Source organism: Rutidosis leptorrhynchoides, chromosome 9, assembly GCF_046630445.1.
Source record: "Rutidosis leptorrhynchoides isolate AG116_Rl617_1_P2 chromosome 9, CSIRO_AGI_Rlap_v1, whole genome shotgun sequence".
In the NCBI taxonomy this organism is placed as follows: Eukaryota; Viridiplantae; Streptophyta; class Magnoliopsida; order Asterales; family Asteraceae; genus Rutidosis; species Rutidosis leptorrhynchoides.
Genome location: NC_092341.1, coordinates 87,994,587 through 88,022,512, shown reverse-complemented (window position 1 = coordinate 88,022,512; position 27,926 = coordinate 87,994,587). Strand labels below are relative to the sequence as shown.

The 27,926-nt window shown below is 33.2% G+C and overlaps 1 long non-coding RNA gene across 1 annotated transcript; it reads left to right on the top strand.

The window, feature by feature from the left end:
- The first annotated feature begins 16,788 nt into the window (after positions 1 to 16,788).
- Positions 16,789 to 17,748, top strand: LOC139866264 (uncharacterized). Its single transcript, XR_011765353.1, has 3 exons — positions 16,789 to 16,894; positions 17,159 to 17,230; positions 17,638 to 17,748. It is a non-coding gene; the product is annotated as an uncharacterized lncRNA (long non-coding RNA).
- Positions 17,749 to 27,926: the final 10,178 nt, after the last annotated feature.

Below are 27,926 nucleotides of genomic sequence, written 5' to 3'. Positions count from 1 at the left end.
TCAAAGACAATTATCCCTTGAAATTCAATTCATTAAACCATTTGTTAAATTTATTCAAAGAAATTATTGGTATATCAATCAAAGGTGAAGCTGAAAACCTTTCGATCGTTCAAAAAAAAAAAAAAAAACCAAAATTTTTATGGTATATCACATCCGTCGTCGATAAAGAAAAAAAGTAAGATCAGGAATATATAAGAAAAAGTAAGAATAAGATCAAACTGAAAACATAATGAAAAAAACCGAAAGATAAAAAAAGAATACTCACGGGCGTTTTAAAAGGAAATGCGCTGTTAGCCATTGTCGTCTACAATACATTATATATTTTATATATTAGATTCAAAAGAGTTAACACAACTAGGCAAGCTTGGTTTGTATGTAACACAATTGGGCTAAGCAAGTAGTTGGGCTATATTTTAATTTCTACATAATCCAGTTTCGGATCGGATCGGGTTCTGTTTTTTTGTGCACCTGTAAGTGGTTTAGATTTTGTAGATGAACAGATGCATGATATATCTAAAACATTAGAAAGATTTGTTTTTTCTGGAAATGGATCCAACTAATCATATCAAGGACCTTGATGACTGACGTACACATCTTTATACAAAAAAAAAAAAAAAATACTCCAGTACAACCAAACCCTCCAGTACATATTTTAAGCATTCAACAAACACCGCAAAGTAAAATACCAAGGTTTTTGCTTGTTCACAAGTGAAAGAGGATTGCATTACATTTGGACACAGACTAAAAATCAACGTTGTTCGTCCTCTTCAGAACAGGAGATTCCTTGAAGAAAAAGCGATAGAAGTCGGCAAAACGACTACAATGAAATCGCCGCCGTCGTCGTCGATAAAGAAAAAACGTAAGATGGGGAATATATAAGAAAACGTAGAATGAAATAAAACTGGAAACATAATAATAAAAACCAAAAAAAAAAAAAAAATACTCACGGGCGTCTTAAAAGGAAATGCGCTGTTAGCCATTGTTGTCTACAACACATTACATTGAATTCGAAAGAGTTAACACAATTAGGCAGGCAAGGCAGGGTTTATGTGTAGTAATAATAATAATGTAAATATAACAGTAACCATAAACAAAAAAAAAAAGAAGTGTAATAGTAGTAAACTCACCGTTGTTTATAGGTTTTAAGGAAATGGAATTTCTTCTTTAATAAATCAGAATTCCAATAATAACGGTTGGCTACAATCAAACAATCAATTCAATTTGTTATTTGTTGATGATGATAAATAATAATAATAATAATAATGATTTCATGGGAGTCGATGAAATTGGTACCGATAAACTCCTGATAATTCAAGAGATCCTGTTTCATAACTTCAAATTTATCCTCATCATACTCTTTCAAGTTGACGCAAAAGAATTTGTAAACCTCATCCTCAGTCCATTTGGTGGTGAACAAGTAAACAACTTCTTCCATCATCAGGTGGATGAGACTTGTTATCTCCAATTCGAAAGCAGCCTGAAATGAAAACACAAAGTTATGATGAAGCAAATTAATTAAAATTAATATATAATAATAATAATAATAATAATAATAATAATAATAATAATAATAATAATAATAATAATAATAATAATAATAATAATTATTATTATTATTATTATTATTATTATTATTATTATTATTATTATTATTATTATTATTATTATTATAATTAATAAAGAAGGAAGATACAATGGAAAATTAAAAATGGGTAAAGTCTTGTTGTGTTCAGGTCTGTCTGAGATAAACAAAGGCAGGCACTTGTGTGTTAATCATCACTTAACGAAAATTAATTAATGATACAACAATAAATCCCTAACTAGGTGGTATTAAGGTTAAGGTTGTTGTTAACGCATATGAGAAGAAGAAGAAGAAAAAAAAGGTAAAAAAATCAGAACAAAAAAAAAGGTAAAAAAATCAGAACAAGCTTCTTCTTTTAATTAATGTGATATTATCACGACGGATTCTGAACCTTATAAAGATAAATCAAACAAAAATTCTATTAACTAAAAAAAGAATAGAATAGGAGGCGTACAGTAATAAGTTGAATAGCATTGGACCGATTGTCTTAAAGAAATTTGGAATTAAACTTATTAAACTTATCGATTTTTTCAACAGAATAAGAAGAAACCAGGATCTTCGCACGACCCTCACAAAACACCTTAACCATCTCAATGGTTTTGCTATTGCTTTCGACTTCTTCGATGCCAAAATCGCCGTTCAGGTAATGCGTACGGACCTCTCTAGACTCATTTTTAAAGGGCTTGGCGTCAATCCGTACCCTGTCCGAACAAAGGAGATGCAACGTTTTTATGACTTCGCTATCACTATCGCTATGGCTGTCGCTGTCGCTATCAGCAGCAGCAAAATCCATGGTGTGATTGCGATAGTATTTGGCAAAACAACTACATTAAAATAGCACCCGTCGTCGATAAAAAAAAAGTAAGTAAGATAGGGAATATATAAGAAAAAGTAGAATAAGATAACAGTGGAATAATACGGAGTAGTAATAATAAAACCAATAGAAAAAAGAACACTCACGGGCGTCTTAAAAGGAAATGCACTGTTAGCCATTGTCGTCTATAATACATTATATTAAATGCAAAAGAGTTAATATGTAATAATGTAATTAAAACAGTAAAAAAAAATTGTAATAGTATAGTAAACTCACCGCTGTTCATAGTTTTCAAGGAAACGGAAAGTCCGTTTTAATAAATTAGAATCCCAATATTTGTCGGCTACAATCAATCAATTTAATTTGTTAATTGCTAAAAATAATAAAAATAATAATAGGAAAATATTTAATAGATGGGATTAATAATTTATTGACCGAAGAAGGAGAGGGAGAAAAATAAGTACGCATGTACGTACGTACGTACCTCTCTCGTCTATCACTCCTTTGGAAGCATTATCATAGGAGTCGATGATATTGGTACAAAAAAACTACTCACAACTCAAGAGATCCTGTTTCATAACTTTAAAAAATTTATCACCACGAAACTTTTTCATGTTGACGAAAAAGAAGTCGTAAACCTCATCATCTGTCTTATTATTGAACAAATTAACAACTTCATCCATCATCAGGTGGATGAGACTTTTTATCTCCAATTAGAAAGCAGCCTGAAATGAAAACATAAAGTTATGAAGCAAATTAGTTTTTTTTTTGTGTGTTTGTGTTAATCATCAATTAACGACAAATTATTAATTAATTAATAAATTAATTAATGATCCAACAATAAATCCCTAACTAGGTGGTATTAAGGTTAAGGTTGTTGTTAAGGAATATGAGGAGGAGGAGGAGGAGGAGGAGGAGGAGGAGGAGGAGGAGGAGGAGGAGGAGGAGGAGGAGGAGGAGGAAAGATCCAAAATCGGAACTAACTTCTTCTTTTAACTAGGTGTGTGTGTGTGTGTGTGTGTGTGTGTGTGAACCTTCAAAAAATAAATCAAACCAAAAATCTAATAACTAAAAAAAGAATAGAATAGGAGGCATACAGTAATAAGTTGAATAGCATAGGACCGATAGTCTTGGAAAAATTTTGGAATTAAAATCATCAAACTTATGGACTTTTTCAGCAGCATAATAATAATCCCGGATCTTCTCATAATCAAAATCAGTATCCAGGATCTTCGCACGTCCCTCACAAAACACCTTAACCATCTCAATGGTTTTGCTATTGCTTTCGACTTCTTTGTTGCCAAAATCGTTCAGGTAACGCGTAAGGACCACTCTAGACTCACTTCTAAAGGGCTTGGCGTCAATGAGTACCCCGTCCGAACAATGGAGATGCACCACGTTGTTAATGACTTTCATATATTTCTATAAAAATCATCATTCTTTTGTTTTATCTCATGAGGCAGCACTACAATCAATCAAGTCAAAGTCAAGTTGTTAATAATAGATAAAGTAATAATCGATTTTTTTTTATCCAAATCCAGTAGCAAAATTTATTAATTTTACTCATCCTCAATTTCAATTTTATCTTTTTACATATCAACAACAACAACAGATAATGGCTTTTGCCAATTCGTTGTTACACATCAATAGATTAGGTCAACATTTCTAGCTCTATGTACAAGTTCTATTTCTATTCTATTAAGGTATAATCAAACGTAACGATAACGATAACGATAACGATACTACCTTTTTTATACTCCCGTTCGTTTGCATTTCTGCCACAATCAATAAATAAATCAATCAATCAATTAGTTCATACAAATATAATAAATTAAAACTTCTTCAAACGATTAACTGGGATTTTAATTTATTTGAAGCTATTTTTGGTATATCAATCAAAGGTGAAACTGAAAACTTTTTGGTCGTTCCAAAAAAATAAATAAATAAATTCAAGGACCGAATAGATTCATCAGAAAACTCTTTTCAATCGATCGATCCTATAGAAACACACAAAGCTTAATGTTTTGGGGAATCGATTTCATGTGTTTGTTTGTTTATTTGTTTAGAATGAATTAAAAGAACGTACCTGTAACTATTCCCTTCTGTAATCAAGAGTTTCACTATCATAGTGAAGAGTCTTGATCGAACGATTTAGGGTTGGGGTTGGTGAATGAATGAAATAAGATTAAGATTGAAATTGAAAAAGGTAGCAGCGTAAGATTTTGTGGTTGCTGAACCGAATGACTCCCACCGTCTTGGGTTTTCTAATTGTCGGATATTAACTGACCTGATGACTTGTAGATTTCTTTTTGTAATCAGCTATTGGGCTAAGCAAGTAGTAGGGCTAAATTTATTGTTTGGGCTTAATTTGCTCAAGCACTATATTTTTTAATTTTTTTTAATTACTATATATCTTTTATTTATTACTATATTATTATTATTATTATTATTATTATTATTATTATTATTATTATTATTATTATTATTATTATTATTATTATTATTATTATTATTAATTAGTAATTAGTAATTAGTAATTATATTAATTTTTTTTTAACATCAGTTATGGTCGGTAATGGCCCCCTTCCCCGCTGCCCTCACACTAAGCGAAACGCGACCTGAGTGAATACTTTAGGTCAGGGATAACATTGAATGCAATGTTTCAGTCCAACGGAGTCGAACTCCTGACCTCTCGCTAAGAGAGTCGGACCACTACCAGTTGAGCTACAACTCAATGTTTATTATTATTATTATTATTATTATTATTATTATTATTATTATTATTATTATTATTATTATTATTATTATTATTATTATTATTATTATTATATGCTTGTAACATCTTAATAACTGACTATAAAAATTGTTTTTTTATAATTTTTTTTTTTATAATCATCAATAGTTGTATCAATAGCCTCTTATGTTAATTGTATGGTTACTTCCTAAGACCCATCTGTAACAATGTGTGATGCATGCAAACTTGAAGCCACACGCCTGTAAAAAGGCGTGTTGCTGGGTCAACTGGTCGGCGTGCTGGAATGTTGCACGAGAGAATTTCTGGTGTGTGCAAGCTTTTTGTCGACGTGGGATGTTCAAAGTACACCACATATTTGAGTTGTAGCCGTTGTATATGCAGAAAAGGGACAAAAAAGACAATGACATGTCCATTTTTCCCTGAGGATCCAAAATTTTCAAGTCCTGTGGGACTCTAAACCTCCTTTCGATATGTGCACTTTGCCTCAGAAACTAGGAGTAAATCGGACGTTCGATTGCAGTGTCGTTGACCTGAACCCGAGGCAACTGTGGATGGCAAACCCACCTTTAAACATAAATATATCATTGTTCAAACCGCCGTTCTAAAATCACTAATGTATATAGTGTGAAATAAAAGAGAACATAATTTTATCATTGTTCAAACCGCCGTTCTAAAATCACTAATGTATATAGTGTGAAATAAAAGAGTGATTCGAGTGAAGTGTGATTTTATTTTTATTTCAAGTTCTTTATAACTTTATTGCTTGAGGACAAACAACGTTTAAGTGTGGAAAGATTTGATATTGCTAAAAATGAACATATATTTAGTCGCAATATCAGTCCGAAATAATAAGTTTTGATTTGTATTCGTTTCGTTTTCGAGTTGTAATTGTATAAATAATTCGGAGTGTTTACGGAGCGCCAAAGTGAACAATATGTCAAGAAAACGCTTAAACTATGACAAGGTACTGATGTGTAACTTCGTACTCTATTATAACTAGTAAAACTACCCAATAATTATCACACAATACAAGCAACTAATCCCGTTCGTGCAGTAATATTGACCAGTTCGTCTACAGAGAGCAGTTTTATCAGAAACTTTAACTAATAATTAAGAGTTTAACTCTAAAATCATGTAACTATTCCCTTCTGTAATCAAGAGTTTCACTATCATAGTGAAGAGTCTTGATCGAACGATTTAGGGTTAGGGTTGGTGAATGAATGAAGTAAGATAATTGAAATTGAAAAAGGTAGCGTAAGATTGTGGTTGCTGAACCGAATGACTCCCTCCGTCTTGGGTTTTCTAATTGTCGGATATTAACTGACCTCACTTGTAGATTTTTTTTTGTAATCAGCTATTGGGCTAAGCAAGTAGTTGGGCTAAATTGATTGTTTGGGCTTAATTTGCTCAAGCATATAAGCAATTTCATTCTTTCTTTGTAACAACCGACGCAACTAAATAAAAGAAGCAATTTCTTTGTTTGTTCACATTGAGTGATTAATGGGAAGGTAACTAACTTCTAATATAGTTAGTGGTGTATGCCCATCGACCCTCCTTATAGAATGGGTGTGTGCAAGCAAACAAACAAACAAGGGCTCTTTTCGAAAGGATTGAAACCTAATAATGTTGGAAATGTGATGATGACGATAAGTGGCAGGCCAGTTAAAAGATGCATGGTTTGTTCTATTGAAAAAAGCTAATAAAGATTGTTGTTTCCGGAAATGGATCTAAGTAATCATATCACCTTCCTTGATGACGTAGACATCCTTTTACAAGAAAGAAATAGATAGAAAAACTTGCTCAACCATTTTAATTTAATTTAAAGACAACTTTGCCCAAACTCAGCTTTGGTGGTAGATAGTGTGACCATGGGTTGCTTTCTTGATAACCATTCGACTACACCACCACCCATCATATATACATAAGTTGATGAGCTCTTTCTATCTTCAATTTCTCAAACATAATCGAAAAACCGAAGATAGCAAGAGCACTTCAGGTTCCGTATTTACGATAGGTGGTGGTGCAGTCGCATGCCAAGCTATTTGGATGATGAAAATACTAGAGGAAATTGGGCAGGTTCAAGAAAACAATATTCTTATAATGTGCTACAAAGTATAAAAATTGTCTAATATTTCAGTATTTTATGGCTGAAAAAAACACATAACAATAAGGTATCATTTCTTGAGTGATCTTACAAAATGATGGAGATTTTCGACTGGAAGTATGTGTTCCGCGAGAACAATTAGCGAATATAGTCAAGGGCGGATCTACACTATATCCAGCGGTAGCACGGGCTACCACTGAAATATGCGATCCGGTGGAAAATTTTCGGGGTTTTTAATTAATGATAGCACTGGATAGTGTAATTTTTTGTGTGTGACACCACTGGATAGTGTAATTTTTTTAACTTTTAACTAATGAAACCAGTGACTACGAAACCTAGATCCGCCACTGAATATAGTGACGAAGCCATTTAAGCTTGAGAGTTTTCAAAGGCTTTACGAAGAAATGGGAGTTTATGAAACTTCAAGGTTGAACTAACTGTGTATTACAACCTACAACAATGAGTTTAATGTTAAAATGCAATGCAAATTTAGATAATATGGAATTAGTAATGTATGTAAATATCTAGATATTAAAATGTAAAAGAAATATCTGGATATTAATGAGGAAAAATCTAGATGCTAAAATGTAAAAATCTAGATATTTTTATGTGGTAAAAATATCTAGATATTTATCCATGAAAAAATTTAGTGTGTAGAAGTTTCCATGGAGTAGTATAAATATGGGTGGTGATTTCATTTGTGAGTAAGTTGTGAAAAGAGTGAAGTTGTGAGAGTTGTGAGGAAGTAAGAAGAGTGTGAGTTTGAGAAGAGAAAACTTGTAAGTAGGTAATATTGTAATTGTATTTTGTATTAATAAAAGTGTTCTTTGTTAAGTTTCCCGGTTAAGCCTTAGTTCGTGTTTAAGTTCTTAGTGCACTTGTGTTGTTCTCATTATATGGTCGGCTCTGCCGCCTAAGTGATATATGGTCGGTTATACCGCCTGAATGATATATGGTCGACACTGTCGCCTAAGTATTATTGTGCACTAAAGATTTATAAAATTAAAGGCTAACCAATGTCAAAGTGTTGGTATAGTGAGTGAGTATAACCTAGGTCCTCAATAGTGGGTGTGTTGGGCTCATCGAAGCTTTCAACAATTGGTATCAGAGCGGGTCGTTCGGGACCATTGCTAGTGGAGGTACTCATCGGTAAACGTTGGACGTTTACATCGACTTGTTTTCACCAAGGCTCTAAGGGAGATTCTGTCGGAGCACAGTTAGGAACTGTGAAAGCTCATCGGTCAGGGACCAAGTTTACTTGACGTTGGACGTCATGATGGCAGATCTTGCAAGTACGAGCAGTGGAATCAAGAGTCTCAATAACCACAACTATGGTTATTGGCGAACTTGTATAGAATCCTACCTACAAGGACAAGATTTATGGGAAATAGTTGCTGGCAGTGACACAAAGCCTCCACCGAAAGAAAATGTCGAAGCCTTGAGAAAATGGAACATCAAGGCCGGGAAGGCATTATTTATATTGAAGACTACAATCGAGGAGGATCTATTGGAGCACATTCGTGACGAGAAAACACCAAAGGCCGCTTGGGAAACTTTTGAAAAATTATTTTCAAAGAAGAATGAAGCACACCTCCAGCTCTTGGAAAATGAGCTTGCGGGTATCTCACAAGGAAGTCTATCTATTTCTCAATATTTTACCAAGGTGAAATCTATTTGTCGTGAGATATCTCAACTTGCTCCTGAAGAGAAAGTGAGTGATGCAAGGATGAAGAGAATTATCATCCACGGCTTAAGATCCGAGTATAATGGATTTATAGCCGCTGTGAGAGGATGGCCTACTCAACCATCATTAATAGAGCTGGAGAATTTATTGGCTAATCAATAGGCATTAGCCAAGCAGATGAATGAAGTAACCATAAAAGACGGAGAAGATGCACTTTTCACCAATAAGAAGAAAACAACATCTCGAAGACAAGAGGCGATGAAAGAAAGTAAGACATATGGGTGGAAGGGCCACCCAAAATCAAAAGGCAACGCTTCAGGGGGAGCTCAACAAGGAAGAAGAGATCATCGCCAACAATACGGGGAAAATGATAAGAGAAAGAATGGTGAATGCTTCAATTGTGGCAAGAAGGGTCATTTTGCTCGAGATTTTAGATTCCCCAGAAGGCGAACTTTCGTAGGAAATGTGGCTGCCGCAAGAGATGAGAAGAAAGAGGTCACATTCGAAGCAACCATTAATAAGGAAACATGGGATGCAGAAGCTGGACTCTCTATTGAAGCTGACATAGATGATCAAGCTCTTACAACAACTTTAAAGTCAAAAATAAACTACAAAGATGATTGGATCATCGATTCTGGGTGCTCAAATCATATGACCAACGATGGGACAAAGCTGCAAGAAATGGAGGATTACAAAGGAAAGAGAGTCGTGTTGACAGCCGACAATTCAAGGTTATCTATTTCTCACATTGGAAAGACAATAATTCCAAATGAAGGCGACTCTCATAAGCTCCAACTCGAGAAGGTGTATGTTGTCCCTGGCCTAAAGAAGAATTTACTATCAGTATCACAATTGACAGCAGAAGGGAATTATGTGCTCTTTGGACCAGAAGATGTGTCCGTATTCAAGAGAGTGAAGGTGGTTGACAATCCAATTATGCAAGGAAGAAGGATAGAGTCGGTCTATGTACTATCTGCTGAAACAGCATATGTGGATAAGACTCGAAAAAATGAGACGGTTGATTTTTGGCATGAACGTCTTGGGCATGTGGGCTATAATAAGTTAAAGGAGATGATGGTAAAACACATAGTAAATGGGCTTCCTCAAATTGATATCCGAACAGATACAATATGTGCTGGATGTCAATTTGGCAAAGCTCACCAATTGCCATTCAAGGAGTCAGCGCATCAGTTCAAGACACCACTAGAGCTCATACACTCAGATGTCTTCGGCCCAGTGAAACAAACATCACTTGGAGGTATGAAATATATGGTGACATTCATTGATGACTTCTCAAGATATGTGTGGGTTTACTTCATGAAGGAGAAGTCGGAGACTTTTCTGAAGTTTAAAGAGTTCAAGAACAAGGTAGAAAGTGAACTCAATACTAAGATTCGATGCTTACGTACAGATAATGGAGGAGAACATTTATCAACAGAGTTCAATATCTATCTTAATAAACACAAGATCAGAAGGCAATTAACTTGCCCTAATACTCCACGACAGAATGGAGTGGCAGAACGTAAGAATCGTCATCTTGCTGAAACCTGTCGAAGTATGCTTCATGGTAAGAATGTACCCGGAAGATTTTGGGCCGAATGTATGAGGACAGCTTCATACGTGATTAACAGACTCCCACAAACAAAGTTGGGATATATTTCACCATATGAAAGATTATGGAAGATCAAGCCAACCGTCAACCATCTCAAGGTTTTTGGATGTGTATGTTACGTCTTCGTACCAGATCAACTACGAAGCAAATTTGATAAGAAGGCAATTCGATGCATTTTTGTCGGTTATGATGAATCAAGAAAAGGATGGAGATGTTGTGATCCAAATACTGGAAAGTGTCATACTTCAAGAAATGTGGTATTTGATGAAGCTTCTTCATGGTGGTCACCTCAAAAGATAGAGCTTCCAAAATCTCATGGATTAGAAGAAGTTCCAGAAGAGAAAGAAGAACATAAAGAGCACATATCGGAAAAAGAAGGAGAAGGGTCGTACTCTAAGGAAACGAGTCCATGGAAAACTGGGGTACATCAATCTACATCCGAAGAGATCCGTCCAAGCCAAATGGATGCCGAGGAGCATGTGCAAGAATTAAGGAGATCAACAAGGCCGAGACAACCTAATCCAAGGTATGCCAATGCTGCTCATGTGGATGAATCAATACCTATTGAGCCTTCTACTTATGAAGAAGCAGCGCAAATTCGAGAATGGCAGAAAGCGATGGAAGAAGAAATTAATGCACTAAAAGAAAACCAGACATGGAGTTTAGTTCCAAAGCCAAAAGATGTAAAACCAATATCTTGTAAATGGGTTTACAAGGTGAAGACTCGATCAGATGGCTCCATTGAAAGGTATAAAGCTCGACTTGTTGCTCGAGGTTTTTCTCAACGATATGGGCTGGATTATGAAGAAACATTTAGTCAGGTGGCAAAGATCACAACAATTCGAGTTCTACTAGCTTTAGCTGCTAGCAAATCTTGGAAGTTATGGCAGATGGATGTCAAGAACGCTTTCTTACATGGAGAACTTGACAAAAACATTTATATGGAGCAACCAAGAGGCTTTGAGAACAAGATCCATCCTGAGCATGTCTGCAAATTAAAGAAGGCACTATATGGCTTGAAGCAGGCTCCAAGAGCTTGGTACGGGAAAATTGGTGAGTTCTTGGTACAAAGTAGTTTTACAGTTGCTCCTTCAGATTCTAGTTTATTTGTGAAACAAGATCAAGGAAAACTAGCCATAGTGCTAGTATATGTGGATGACTTAATCATCACGGGAGATCACTATGAGGAGATCCAAAGAACAAGAGAAAATATGTCTATCAGATTTCATATGAAGGAGCTTGGAGAACTCAAACATTTTCTTGGACTCGAAATAGAGCAGAAAAGAGAAGGATTATTTCTGGGACAACAGAAATATGCGCGAGATCTTTTACAAAAGTAAAAATTCTTAATTGCAAACCTATCTCAACTCCGATGGATCCGAATACAAAACTACGAGCAGACGAAGGAACAAGTCTTCAAGATGTTACCATGTATCGAAAGTTGGTCGAAAGTCTTATTTATCTCACATTAAGCCGACCAGACATATCTTATGCAGTTGGAGTGGCTAGTCGGTACATGAGCAATCCAAAGAAGCCACACCTTGATGTTGTAAGACGCATCTTAAGGTATGTTAAAGGCACTATTAACTTTGGCATTTTGTACAAGAAAACAAAAGAATGTCACGTGACTGGATATTGTGATGTTGATTACGCTGGAGACTATGATACACGACGATCAACAACTGGATACATGTTTAGTCTTGGATCGGGAGTAATATCATGGTGCAGCAAGAGACAACCAACTGTATCCTTATCAAGCACCGAAGCAGAATATCGATCGGCCGCATCAGCAACACAAGAAATTACTTGGTTGAAGCAGCTAATGGAAGATCTTCATCAATCAACAGATTATCAAGTAAAGCTTTTCTGCGATAACCTATCAGCTATACGTCTAGCAGAAAATCCAGACTTTCATGCGAGAACAAAACATATAGAAGTGCACTATCACTATGTTCGCGAAAAGGTTCTTGAAGGGGAGATCAATATGGTGCCAACAAAGACAGATGAACAAGTTACAGATATATTCACCAAGAGTTTAAGTAAACCAAAGTTTGAAAAATTCAGAGAAGCACTTGGAATGGTCTGCAAGTCACCAATGGAAGAAAATTTGCATTGAGAGGGAGTGTTAAAATGCAATGCAAATTTAGATAATATGGAATTAGTAATGTATGTAAATATCTAGATATTAAAATGTAAAAGAAATATCTGGATATTAATGAGGAAAAATCTAGATGTTAAAATGTAAAAATCTAGATATTTTTATGTGGTAAAAATATCTAGATATTTATCCATGGAAAAATCTAGTGTGTAGAAGTTTCCATGGAGTAGCATAAATATGGGTGGTGATTTCATTTGTGAGTAAGTTGTGAAAAGAGTGAAGTTGTGAGAGTTGTGAGGAAGTAAGAAGAGTCTGAGTTCGAGAAGAGAAAACTTGTAAGTAGGTAATATTGTAATTGTATTTTGTATTATTAAAAGTGTTCTTTGTTAAGTTTCCCGGTTAAGCCTTAGTTCGTGTTTAAGTTCTTAGTGCACTTGTGTTGTTCTCATTATATGGTCGGCTCTGCCGCCTAAGTGATATATGGTCGGTTATACCGCCTGAATGATATATGGTCGACACTGTCGCCTAAGTATTATTGTGCACTAAAGATTTATAAAATTAAAGGCTAACCAACGTCAAAGTGTTGGTGTAGTGAGTGAGTATAACCTAGGTCCTCAATAGTGGGTGTGTTGGGCTCGTCGAAGCTTTCAACATTTAAGAGAAGGTTTGTCGGAATAAAGATCTAGTCTCGAATGTGTCCGAGTCTTCAAGAGATTTCCTAGTTGTTAGGTTGTCCTGTGAATTGGTATTCCACTTTGTAAACCATGATCCGAACTAATTAGCTAGTGGCGTTTTTATTTATTGTTTATGTTGGTTAGTATGTCTATATATAGCCCCCACTATTTTCACAATTATAAAGTCAAGCATTTTGGAATCAACAACAATCCTCGATCACATGCATTGAAGATGCCATTATCAACAAACAATCCTTTACAGCATCTGCTTTCGGAAATTCCATATGGCAAGCAACAAAATGGATAGTTTGCTACCTAATTTGGAAGTATAGAAACTTAGAAGTCTTCTCCAAAAAAGATTGGGTCCCCGCAACTATCATATCCGAAATACAAACTCAAAGCTTTAGTTGGATCTCCAAGCGTTCTAAAAAGAAACCACTCGCATGGCAACAATGGCTCATAAATCCATCTTCTTATGTTGTGACTCCCACTAATCAAGTCGGCATCGGCTAATTAGCTTTGCTTATATTGTCAAGAGTTTGGTTACTTTGGTTATGTCCTTTGTTTTATCCTCGAGTTTGGTTATTACTGAAATCCATTGATGTATAGTAAAGATAGGTCCTTGTAACCACTTATAGTGTTAATAATAATAATAATAATATTTCTTGCTTTTCAAAAAAAAAAAAAAAAAAAAAAAAGTCAAGCATTTTGGTTAATTGTTTATTGTCAAAGCATACGTTACACCCTAACACATGTATTAGACAGGTGAGCGAATGTCAATTCGATTGGTTAGGTCCAACCTTAAATCTGTTTATTCTCATAAAAATTACAATGATAAGCATAGCAATCATTCATACTTTTCTGCACAGTTTGACCTATAAATGTCAAACTACGGAAGAAGTGAAAAACACCCATATACCATTATTATGCAATCCAAAATCATCCTTCTGATCTCATGTCAACCTTTTGATCTTCAACCTTAACATGTAATAACCATCCGTCTGATCTTATGTCAAATAAACAGCCCATTCAGATCCAGATGGGATTTTATCAGGGAAAATCCGGTTATTTCGTATTCTGTATCCGATCGGAACAGGATCGGATCACCGATCCGGTTTTTCTGAGATCCAGTTTCTACATATATAATCCAGTTTTGGATCGGATTGGGTTCTGTTTTTTTGTGCACCTATAAGTGGCCAGTTTTTGTAGAACATATGCATGGTATATCTATTGGAAAAAGCTAATAAAGATTTGATTTTCCTGGAAATGGATCTTAACTAATCATTTCAATGACCTTGATGACTACTGACGTAAACATCTTTTTACAAGAAAAAAAAATATAGATAAAAAAAAACTTACTACAAGCATTTTAATTTATTTAAAACATTATATTAATCAAATCAAATACAACCAAACCCTCCCGTACATATTTTAAGCATTCAACAAACACTGCAAAGTAAAATACCCCAACTGGTTTTTACTTGTACACAAGTGAAAGAGGATTACATTAGATTCGGGGACACAGACTAAAAATCAACGTTCTTCATCCTCCTCATCAGCAGGCAGCGGATTCCTTGAAGAAAAAGCGATAGAAGTCGGCAAAACGTCTACAATGAAATCGCCGTCGTCGTCGTCGATAAAGAAAAAACGTAAATAAGATAGGGAATATATAAGAAAACGTAGAATAAGATAAAACTGGAAACATAATAATAGGAAAAAAGAATACTCACGGGCATCTTAATTTATCCTTTTCTAGGGATTTTGCTTTCTGTTTTTCGTTTATTCTTTACTCCATCACACGTATTTGCATTTCTGCCACAATCAATCAATCAATCAATTTGTGTCATACAAAAACAAGAATTTTAACCTCCTTCAAACGATTAACTGGGATTTTAATTTATTAAAAAAAATTTGGTATATCAAATCAAAGGTGAACTAAAAACTTTTCGATCATTCCAAAAAAAAAACCTAAATCTTTCTGGTATATCAAGAACCGAATAGATTCAACAGAAAACTCTTTTCTATCGATGGATCGTTCGTTCCTATAGCTAGAAACACAAAACGTTATAATGTTTTGGGGAATCGATTTCATGTGTTAGTTTTGTTTGTTTGGAACGAATTAAAGGAACGTACCAGTCACTTATCCCGATTTCCATCTGTTATATATTTCGTCCTCGTCATTGAAGTTAGAGCAATAGTATCTGGCAAAATGACTACAATGAAATCGCATCCGTCGTCAATAAAGAAAAAAGTAAGTAAGATCAGGAATATATAAGAAAAAGTAAGAATAAGATTAAACTGGAAACTTAATTAAAAAAAACGAAAGATAAAAAAAGAATACTCACGGACGTCTTAAAAGGATATGCGTTGTTAGCCATTGTCTTCTACAATAATTATATTGAACTCAAAAGAGTTAACACAATGGTTTATATGTAATAATGCATGTAATAATTAATACAGTAATAAATAAAAAGTGTAATAGTATAGTAAACTCACCGTAAGGGAATGGAATTTTAGTTTTAATAAATCAGAATCACAATAATTCTTGGCTGCAATCAATCAATTATATTTGTTAATTGTTAATTGTTAATAATAATAATATAATAATACTAATAATAATAGGAAGATATTAACAAATGGGATTAATAATTTATTGACCGAAAAAAGAGAGAGAGAAGAATAAGTACGCATGTACGTACGTACGTACCTCTCTCGTCTATCACTCCTTTGGAAGCAATAATAATATCATAGGATTCAATGATATTGGTACAGAAAAACTCCTGACTAATTTCAAGTTCATGTTTCATAACTTCAAATTTTTCGTCACAATACTCTTTCAAGTAGTAAACATCATTCTTCTGACAATTTTTAAGTTCATGTTTTATAACTTCGTCACAATACTCTTTCAAGTTGACGAAAAAAAAGTTGTAAGCCTCATCTTCTGTATATTTGGTGGAGAACAAGTAAACAACTTCTTCCATCATCAGGTGGATGAGACTTATTATCTCCAATTCGAAAGCAGCCTGAAATTATTAAAAAAAAAAAAAAAAAAGTTATGAAGCAAATTAGTTACAAAAAAAACAACAAATTATTAATTAATTAATGATCCAACAATAAATCCTCAACTAGGTGGTATTAAGGTTAAGGTTGTTTTATAGGCATATGAGAAGAAAAAGAAAAAAAAAGGGTCAAAATCAGAGCAAAATTCTAATAACTAAAAAAAATTAATGTGATTATTATTATTATTATTATTATTATTATTATTATTATTATTATTATTATTATTATTATATATATATATATATATATATATATATATATATATATATATATATATATATATATTAATTCCCGTAATTAACCTAACAATCCCATTGGCTAGCAGCTACAGTATAACAGTAGTGTTTTTTTCCCCCTCCTAAACGCTCATTCACTGCCTTCCAGAGCTTTCTTCCTCCATCATTCACCCCAGCGACGGCCACCATCGCCGCCACCATCAACACCAACCCACAAACCCGGCTTCGCTTCTCTGATGCTTTCTTAAGGTTACTTCTCTATTCACAATTTAACGGTAATAAGGGTTTCGTTTCAGATTTAATTTCTGTAAACATATGAAAACATGATTTAGAGCTGTAAACGTTTCATTGTTGCTGTTTAGTTGATGAAAATCAGCCATTTTTTGTTGCGTTTTTCGTTTGTTATAAGGATTGAAAACGAAACCCTAAAAAAATTCAGTAATGTTTTTGGTTGCAATTTCATATTTATATGTCATCAAATAAATAAATGTTAAGTATTGCAAATAAATAAATAATAATTTAGTCATGGTTTTTTGCAGACTGTACTTTTATTATATTGGATAAAGACTTGATTGTTGCAAATTTCATTCATGGCAATCCTCATATCGAAGGTCAAAGCTTTACCTTTTACTTTCTTTATGTGGCTTTACAATATTTGTATGTTGTACTAAATTATGTATATACAAATATATACTTAAGTTTTGATTTATCTTTATGTTGGATTATGACAATTGTGTGTAATGGAGATGAAATTAGTATAACATTATAGCATTGTTTCCTTTTGAGGTTTACCATAACCTGAAAACAGTAGCAGTTTTAATTGTATATAGGAACATATATGCCTAGATTAAAAATACATTACATGAAGTGAATTAAATTTGAATGAATAGTTTCACTGTACTTGAGTCATTTAATTCAGTTGGTGCTTCTTATTCTTTTGTATTACAATTGTTCTGTTTTGCAGCTATGGTTGGCGACTTTGTTATAACATATAAGTGAGAAGGTGCTTTGATTGTAGGTGTTTATAGTGATTGCTGTATGAAACAAAATGCAAAGGGAACATCAAATGAAAATACCCAATGTCATTTATACTGCACTGGTAAAATGGGGTTTTTGATTTCTTTACAATAGTACAGGAAGTTACCAATAGTCAACGGAAGTTAACGCATATTAGGAGATCACACGTACTCAAATAATCGATATTTGACTCCATTCCTACCTTTTACAGGGATATATAACCATATTTTCATGTCACTACAAGTGGGCGCTGGATCAATTGTTTTACAAACATAATTTTAATAAAATTAAGTTCATCATACTAGAAAGTATATAATCTATACTAAATATTTGTGCTTTGACTTATTACAAGGTTCGAAAAGGAGATTGTGAGAACTAAGTTTTTGTGGTATGTAGATGATATCAGGTCGCTTGGAGGCATTAAAAATTAAAGTCATCAATTTTAATTGTTGTGTTTTTGCTGTAAGCTGTTTTTTTCAGTTGTGTTTATATTTGATTTGTTTGCATTTTATTATAGTTAAACAGATATGTTAATTATTTGTTTGTTGATTGTATTAGAGAGCTGTTGCAGTTCATAATAGTATGAAAAATGAGCTGCCGATGGTATAATTACTTTGAAGCTACTGCTATTTCTACTGCATTTAAACCTAGGTACGTATCACAGTATCTACATATTTTTTTAGTCCATATCTGAGTTGTGTAATGTGTATTAAACTTTTGCTCATTGCATTAGCTAAGCTAATAAACTTCTATTTCTTTGTTTAGAAATTCGCCTACAGCCCACATAATAGTCATAAGGTTGTACTTGGGTTTGATATAAACTAAGAAGAAACACTTGCACTTAATAAAAAATCGGCCAACAACAGTGCATAGAGTATTGTCAATTTACATGTGGGTAAGTTTGTAAAAGACTATGAAATAATATCCACTATGAAGACTTTATGTAACATGTATAAGGCTTAATGTGTGTATTGAAGGTTTGTTTAATTGTTAGTTTTGTTGATAAAGTAGGGATGGTTTCGGTACGGAACCGGTACCGAACCGTACCGGAACCGAAAAATACCGATCCCGAATTTACCCAATATCGAATACCGATACCGTACCGTTTTTTCAATATCGGTCCCGCGTTCGGTACCGGTATTTTCGGTATTATACCCTTTTGTCCCGAATTTACATTTTTTTGATTTTTAGTATTTTCGGTATTAAATACGGTTTAAATACGTTTTTTCGATTTTTTTGGTACGGATACCGAATGGTACCGATACCGAATTGGACCGACACCGAATGGTACCGTACCGAATGGTACCGCTACCGAATTAGCTTAAAATCAAGGACCGGAACCGATACCGAATCCCTAATCGTTAGTTAACTTTATCATTTGTTTGGGAGAATTTTAGATTCGCAAGTGTATTGTCAAGTTAGTTATAGTTGTAATTTGTGTTTGTACAAGTAGATTAGTGTTTACACTTACAAGTTTAAGTGGCTGGATATATATGGGAGTTATAATGTATTCTTTATTTGTTTGTTTGTAGATTTTTGCTTGAAGATCGACTTTTTCGTTCGTGTTTTGTCACACTGTTCTTGCATAGCAATAGCAAAATAAATGAAACCAAGGATTCTATGGGGCAAAAAACCAGTGTGATTGATAAATGCAGGTTAAGTTGGTTAAGGTTTAGATCCTCTTTTACGTCTCTTTTATTATTAAATCTATGTATCATTTTTGAGATTGAGCGGTTAAATTAGAAGAATGAAAATTGTTTTCGGTTATACCATTATTGTAATCCATATAAATATGCATTACGACATAGAAAAGAAGAAACTTACAAACGGAGTTCTTTGGTTTCAACCTCGGACATGGAACCCAGATAGCTACAAAGTGAAAAGGCCAGTATATATTCGCTTTAATTCGATACTTTTATTAACACATATACCATTTGCAAAAAGACAGATTCACAATGAAGGAACCATACAACTATTTGATGAAATCAGTTCTTGAATCTTGGTCCATCAATTGCAGACTCATAATATCAGGTATGTAAATTCTTATGTTATACCTATTGTAAATTGTATCATTGTTATCAATTTACCTTGAGAAACATGCGTGCTCCGGTTTTGTACTGACAATGTGGTAGTTGACTTTAAAAGTTAAAATAGGGCAATTTGGTAGGGGTGCCATATCATATGTACCATAGAGAGTAAAGGTCAATGATCTTGCTAACTATTACCCAACATTACCCAACAATGTTGGTAATTGCTCGAACACTGTCTCTGAAGGGTTAATTGAGTAGTTATATATATGTAAGTAAGAAAAGTGATTGTTGAACAGATCAGATGGATATGAAGTCACCCAAAGTGTACCAAAAAAGGCATACAACGTCCCAAATTGGTTCGGTTTAAAGTAGATTGTAACTGTAATATAAGTTTTCTTAGTCATTACTAATAAAGTCTTTCCATTTGTTTTTCGGTTTATTATTCGAGAATTGATAGAGGTTGTTAAGTACTTATACTTTTTCAGATTCATGTAAACGTTTTATTATGAATTTACTAAGCTATTTATTCTAATGTATTGAATGTGAATGTAGTCGCTAATGTTTGTGCCTATACTGTTTTGGTTAGGGTTAATAACATATTTTATTTTTGTCTATGGTTAGCTATAAACAATTGAGAAGATTGTAAATTTGGATGTTAATTTTATAGATGCGCAATTATGTGCCATAAGGATTGATTGATGCTTGCTTTAAATTTCATTCATATCTAATCGTTTTACCATCTGTGTATGTGTGTTAGTGACTACCAACTTTAGATTTAGATCATTCTTTTTAATGTTTTTTTGCACCTACTATTAAAGCAGGGACACAACACTCGATCTATTTTTATTGTATCAATGGAGGTGTTGAGCTTAGAAGTTGTACAAAAGAAATCTGACTTCACACACAAACACTTGCACATATCCGGCGCGAAACGCGGACCACAATACTAGTTATTATTATTATATGTGTGTGAACCTTAAAAAAATTAATCTGACCAAATTTCTAATAACTAAAAAAAATTAGAATAGGAGGCGTACAGTAATAAGTTGAATAGCATAGGACCAATAGTCTTGGAGAAATTTGGAATTAAACTCATTAAACTTATCGACTTTTTCAGCAGCATGATAATAATCCCAGATCTTCTCAAAATCAAAATCTTTATCCAGGATCTTCGCACGTCCCTCACAAAACACCTTAACCATCTCAAGGATTTTGCTATTGCTTTCGACTTCTTTGCTGCCAAAATCGTTCAAGTAATGCGTTCAGACCACTCTACACTCATATTTAAAGGGCTGGGCATCAATGAGTACCCCGTCCGAACAATGGAGACACACCACGTTGTTAATGAAATTCATATTGCTATAACGAGCATTCCATTGATTTATCTCATGAGGCAGCACTACAATCAATGGATCATATCAATCAAGTCAAAGTCAAGTTGTTAATAATAGATTAAAAGTAATAATCGAATTTTGTTTTTTTTAATCCAAAATCCAGTAGCAATATTTATTTATTTTACTCATCCACAATTTCAATTTTTTTACATATCTACAAGACTACAACAGATAATGGCTTTTGCCGAATAATTTAGGTCAACATTGCTATTTTCGATGGATCGTTCCTATAGCTAGAAACACAAAACTTTATAACGTTTTGGCAGGGCCGTCTCAACAATTCGAAGACCCAAGGCGAAAATAAAAATGGGTGAGTAAAGATGTATGGGCTTGAGAACTGAGCTTGAAAAGAGGGGAAAAAAGAGGCCCTAAAATTCTATAGACTAATAATACTCATAAGTTAACTTACTATTTTTTTTAATTGAATTTATTGAACACATTATTTTTATTTACTTAACTATATATATATATATATATATATATATATATATATATATATATATATATATATATATATATATATATATATATATATATATATATATATATATATATATATATATATATATATATATATATTAAAAATTTTGGGTCCTAGGCGATCACCTATCTTGCCTATGTCCAAAGACGCCACTGCGTTTTGGGGAATCGATTTTCATGTGTTTGTTTTGTTTATTTAGAATGAATGAATTAAAGGAACGTACTTGTCACTTATCCCGATTTCCGTCTGTGAAAACTCACTAACCGCGAGTTCCATAGTGAAGAGTCTTCTTGATCGAACGATTTAGAGTTAGTGTTGGTGAATGGAAGAAGGTTGAAAATTACTAATTTACTATTAACTGACGTTTTTGTAATTGTCAGGATATTATTAACTGGCAGCTTTGTAATCAGCTATTGGCTAGCTATGGAAGTAGTTGGGCTAAAATGATTGTCTGGGCTTATACTTTGTTCAATCACTAGTTTTATAACCTTTAATCTCTATATATCTCTTCTTTATTACTCGTATATTACTACTTCACATTCGATTAGCTCATTTTTCATAATTTTTATTTTATTTATAAACTACTCTGTACATTAAACTTTGGTATATGACTACAGGTGAGTAATTGACTGTAGTTGGTCCAAAAGTAACTGTCACAACATTTTTCTCGATTACACAGATGAACAAAGGATGCACTGATCTGAATAGCATATGCAAGCAAAATAATCTAATATATAATCTGAAACCAGTGTCTGAAACTGTTCAGAATTCATTTATCTTAATTCAGTCCAACACATATTAAGAAGTGGCTGTTGGAGCAAAACTGTTGGCCACTTCTTCAGAATGTCGATTTGGTGTGTTACGTTTACAACCAATAATTACAATACATATTTGGCAATAGTGGTTAAATCCAATCTATCGGGACATACAAGCGTCAATACTAACAATCTGCCTCACATCACATAACAAACTAAAGATAACTAACAATAATTAAAAAAACAAACATAATCAAAAGTAATAAGTAGCATTCTTGTGAATAACAATACCCAACAACTTTTCCTAATTCCATAGCAAAATAAGTTACTAATGCGTATTATCGAGAACCTATGCCCCTACATAATGATGTTATAATAACTCTTAATTGGGTACCGATCAATTTTATTTTATACACATTAATTGTCAATAGCATTGTTAGGTCACTAAATTTCAATTTCAATATTTATAACAGTGGACACAATTTATATCAGACAACAAGCCTGCATATCAACATAAAAACAACACACAATGAATTTGAAATATTTAAAGCAATCACAACTGTGTACTCTCCTGGACAGAATAAAGAGATGCAAAATCTCAATAACACAAAGATATTATAATTTATAATGACCTTTAATCAAATACCGGCCAACCGTTACCTATTGTTTGTCAATATCATTGCAAAACCATTAAGTTTTAGCAATAATAAACACTTAATATCACAAAGCAAGACTGCAAACCAACATAAAAACAACACACATAGCAACAACTACTACATAACTTTCAGGCCAGAGTGAACAAATTTGCAAATCGATAACATTGCGAAGCAAATTACGTTTCACTAACGATGGGAACCTCAGAAAAAGAACAATTACCACGTGCAACCTCTTTCTGCCTTTTTGTTTATTACGCATTTTTCCCGATCAATACTACACTTACTACTGATTGACAACACAAAATCCGAAAAAAGAATATCCAATATACACACAATCGATAAAAATCACTAAAAATAAACAAACCGCACAAGAAAGCGAAATACGAGAACTTGTCGGTCAAACTAACTACAAAAGCGAAAATCACTAGCAACAAAACGAATGTGATCGATGAACGAATAAAGCCACAAATACCAAAAATAAACCCACCAACGGTTGACAGTAACAAAAGACCAAAGCAATTCACGTAAACCCCATTTTTGAAAAACATTTAAAAAATAAATAAAAGTTACTCCCTCCGGATATTTCGTATTCTGTATCAGATCGGAACCGGATCGGATCGCGGATCCGGTTTTTCAGAGATCCGGTTTCTACATAATCCAGTTTCGAATCATGTCAAGGACCTTGATAATTGATTACTGACGTAAACATCTTTTTACAAAACAAAAAAAAACAAAAAAAAACAAAAAAAAAACAAAAAAAAAAAGATAGAAAAACTTACTCCAAGCATTTTAATTTATTTAAAACATTATATTAATCAAATCAAATACAACCAAACCCTCCAGTACATATTTTAAGCATTCAACAAACACCGCAAAGTAAAATACTAAAAATCAACGTTCTTCATCCTCCTCCTCATCAGCAGATTCCTTGAAGAAAAAACGATAGAAGTCGGCAAAACGACTACAATGAAATCGCCGTCGTCGTCATCAATAAATAAAGAAACGTAAGTAAGATGGGGAATACATAAGAAAACATAGAATAAGATAAAACTGGAAACATAATAATAAAAACCGAAAGAAAAAAAAATACTCACGGGCGTCTTGATATATCCTTTTCTAGGGATTTTGCTTTATGGCTTTCCTTTATCCTTTGCTCCATCACACATATTTGCATTTCTGCCACAATCAATCAATCAATCAATTTGTTCATACAAACATAATAATAATTTAAAACTTCATCAAACGATTAACTGGGATTTTAATATATTCAAAGAAAATTTTTAATATAAAGGAACGTACCTGTCTCTTTTCCCGTTTTCCATCTGTTAAATATATTTCGTCCTCGTCATTGAAGTTAGAGGAATAGTATCTGGCAAAATAACTACAATGAAATCGCATCCGTCGTCGATAAAAAAAAGTAAATCAGGAATATATAAGAAAAAGTAAGAATAAGATAAAACTGGAAAAAACGAAAGATAAAAAAAGAATACTCACGGGCGTTTTAAAAGGAAATGCGCTGTTAGCCATTGTCGTCTACAATACATTATATTGAATTCAAAAGAGTTGACACAATTAGGCAGGCAGGGTTTATATGTAATAATGCATGTAATTGTTAAAGCAATAATAAAAAAAAATGTAATAGTATAGTAAACTCACCGTTGTTCATAGTTTTCAAGGGAATGGAATTTTAATTTTATTAAATCAGAATCACAATAATTCTTGGCTGCAATCAATCAATTCAATTTGTTAATTTTTAATAATAATATAATAATAATGATAATAATAATAATAGGAAGATTTTTAAAAAATGGTATTAATAATTTATTGACCGAAGGAGAGAGAGAAGAATAAGCACGCATGTACGTACGTACGTACGTACCTCTCTAGTCTATCACTCCTTTGGAAGCAATAATAATATCATAGGATTCAATGATATTGGTACAGAAAAACTCCTGACTACATTCAAGTTCATGTTTCATAACTTCAAATTTTTCGTTACAATACCCTTTCAAGTAGTAAACATCATTCTTCTGACAATTTTTAAGTTCCTGTTTCATAACTTCGTCACAATACTCTTTCAAGTTGACGAAAAAGAAGTTGTAAACCCCATCCTCCGTGTATTTGGTGGAGAACAAGTAAACAACTTCTTCCATCATCAAGTGTATGAGACTTATTATCTCCAATTCGAAAGCAGCCTGAAATGAAAACACAAAGTTATGATGAAGCAAATTAGTTTTAAAAAAAGGCACTTGTGTGTTAATCATCAATTAATAAATCCCTAACTAGGTGGTATTAAGGTTAAGGTTGTTGTTAAGGCATATGAGAAGAAGAAAAAAAAGGTCCAAAATCGGAACGAGCTTCTTCTTTTAATTAATGTGATTATTATTATTATTACTACTATTATTAGTAGTAGTATTATTAATATTAATATTAATTATATTATAATATTATGTGTATGTGAACCTTAAAAAAATAAATCAAACCAAAATTCTAATAACTAAAAAAAGAATAGAATAGGAGGCGTACAGTAATAAGTTGAATAGCATAGGACCGATGTCTTGGAGAAATTTGGAATTAAACTCATTAAACTTATCGACTTTTTCAGCAGCATAATAATAATCCCGGATCTTCTCAAAATCAAAATCTTTATCCAGGATCTTCGCACGTCCCTCACAAAACACCTTAACCATCTCGAGGATTTTGCTATTGCTTTCGACTTCTATGTTGCCAATATCGTTCAAGTAATGCGTTCGGACCACTCTACACTCATATTTAAAGGGCTGGGCATCAATGAGTACTCCGTCCGAACAATGGAGACGCACCACGTTGTTAATGAAATTCATATTGCTATAACGAGCATTCCATTGATTTATCTCATGAGGCAGCACTACAATCAATGGATCATATCAATCAAGTCAAAGTCAAGTTGTTAATAATAGATTAAAAGTAATAATCGTATTTTTTTTTTAATCCAAAATCCAGTAGCAATATTTATTTATTTTACTCATCCACAATTTCAATTTTTTTACATATCTACAAGACTACAACAACAGATAATGGCTTTTGCCGAATAATTTAGGTCAACATTGCTAGCTATATTTCTATTAAGGTATAATCAAACCTAATAATAATAATAATAATAATACCTTTTTTGAACTTCAGTTCACCTGCTCCTCTGCCACAATCAATAAATCAATAAATCAATCAATTTGTTCATACAAAATAAAACCTCATCTTCAACCGATTAACTGGGATTTTAATTTATTCAAAGAAATTTTTGGTATATCAATCAAAGGTGAAACTGAAAACTTTTCGATCGTTTCAAAAAAATAATAATAATTCAAGGACCGAATAGATTCAACAGAAAACTGTTTTCGCTCGATCCTATAGAAACACACAAAACTTTATGTTTTGGTGAATCGATTTCATGTTTGTTTTTTTTATTGTTTAGAATGAACTAAAGGAACGTACCTGTAACCTTTCCCGATTTCCATCTGTGAAGAGTCTCTAACCAAGAGTTCTATAGTGAAGAGTCCTCTTGATCGAAAGATTTAGGGTTAGGTTAGGGTTAGGGTTGGTGAATGAATGAAATAGGATTAATTAAGATTAATATTGAAATTGAAAAAGGTAGCGTCAGATTGTGGTTGCTTGCTGAACAGAATCACTCCGTCCAGGGTTTTCTAATTGTCGGATATTAACTGACCCGGTTTGTAGATTTCTTTTTGTAATCAGCTATTGGGCTAAGTAACTAGTTGGGCTGACCTAATTGTCTGGGCCTAAATTGTTCAAGAATTATATTTAGGGAAATTGTTAAGGGTTTAAACAAAATACACATTTTTAAAAAAAATTGTCTTTTTACACCATTCGGTAGACGGAATTTCTGTCTATCACCTTTATCTGTCGTCTACTATTATTTTTACAAAGTAGTAGACAGCTTTTTCGTCGACTACTCAATAAAGGTGGTCTACTATATAGTAGACGAAGTTATAATGCAGTAGACGTAACCCTGCCTTATAACTTCGTCTACTACGTAGTAGACCAGGGTTACGCCTACGTAGTAGACCAGGGTTACGTCTACTGCCTTATAACTTCGTCTACTACGTAGTAGACCACATTTATTAAGTAGTCGACGAAAAAACTGTCGACTACCTTGTAAAAATAATAGTTAACGACAGTAGACGAAGTTATAAGGCAGTAGACGTAACCCTGCCTTATAACTTCGTCTACTACGTAGTAGACCAGGGTTACGTCTACTGCCTTATAACTTCGTCTACTAGGTAGTAGACCACATTTATTAAGTAGTCGACGAAAAAACTGTCGACTACCTTGTAAAAATAATAGTAGACGACAGATAAAGGTGGTAGACAGAAATCCCGTCTACCGAATGGTGTAAAAAGGCAATTTTTTTAAAAAAAGTGTATTTTGTTTGAAGCCTTAAAAAAGTGTATTTTCATCAATTTCCCTTATATTTATATTTTTAATCTTTAATCTCTATCTCTATATATCTCTTCTTTATTAGTACTATATATATATATATATATATATATATATATATATATATATATATATATATATATATATATATACACTAGTGGAGGACCTGTGAATTCGCCAGGATATGTGAGTGTTTGTAAAGAAATAATGTTTATGATTGTTGTATTTAATGTAAGTAGTTATGTTAGTTGCTCCGTATCCAATTTATGTACTTAAAATTTAAAAACCAACCATATATATGTGTAAAAAACTTTAAAAGTTGAACATAGTATAAAATACTTAAACAGTTATAATGTGTGGTTGCACAATCAGACCACGTTTATTGAGTATTGCGTGTTAGTAGTGATAATGTGTGGTTGCACAATCAGACCACGTTTATTGAGTATTGTAGCATGAGTATTGTTTCAGTAGTGATAATTTCCTTTGACTTGTTAGTTAAAGACCCGCGAATTCGCCGGATTTTTTGAGGGATTAATCTGT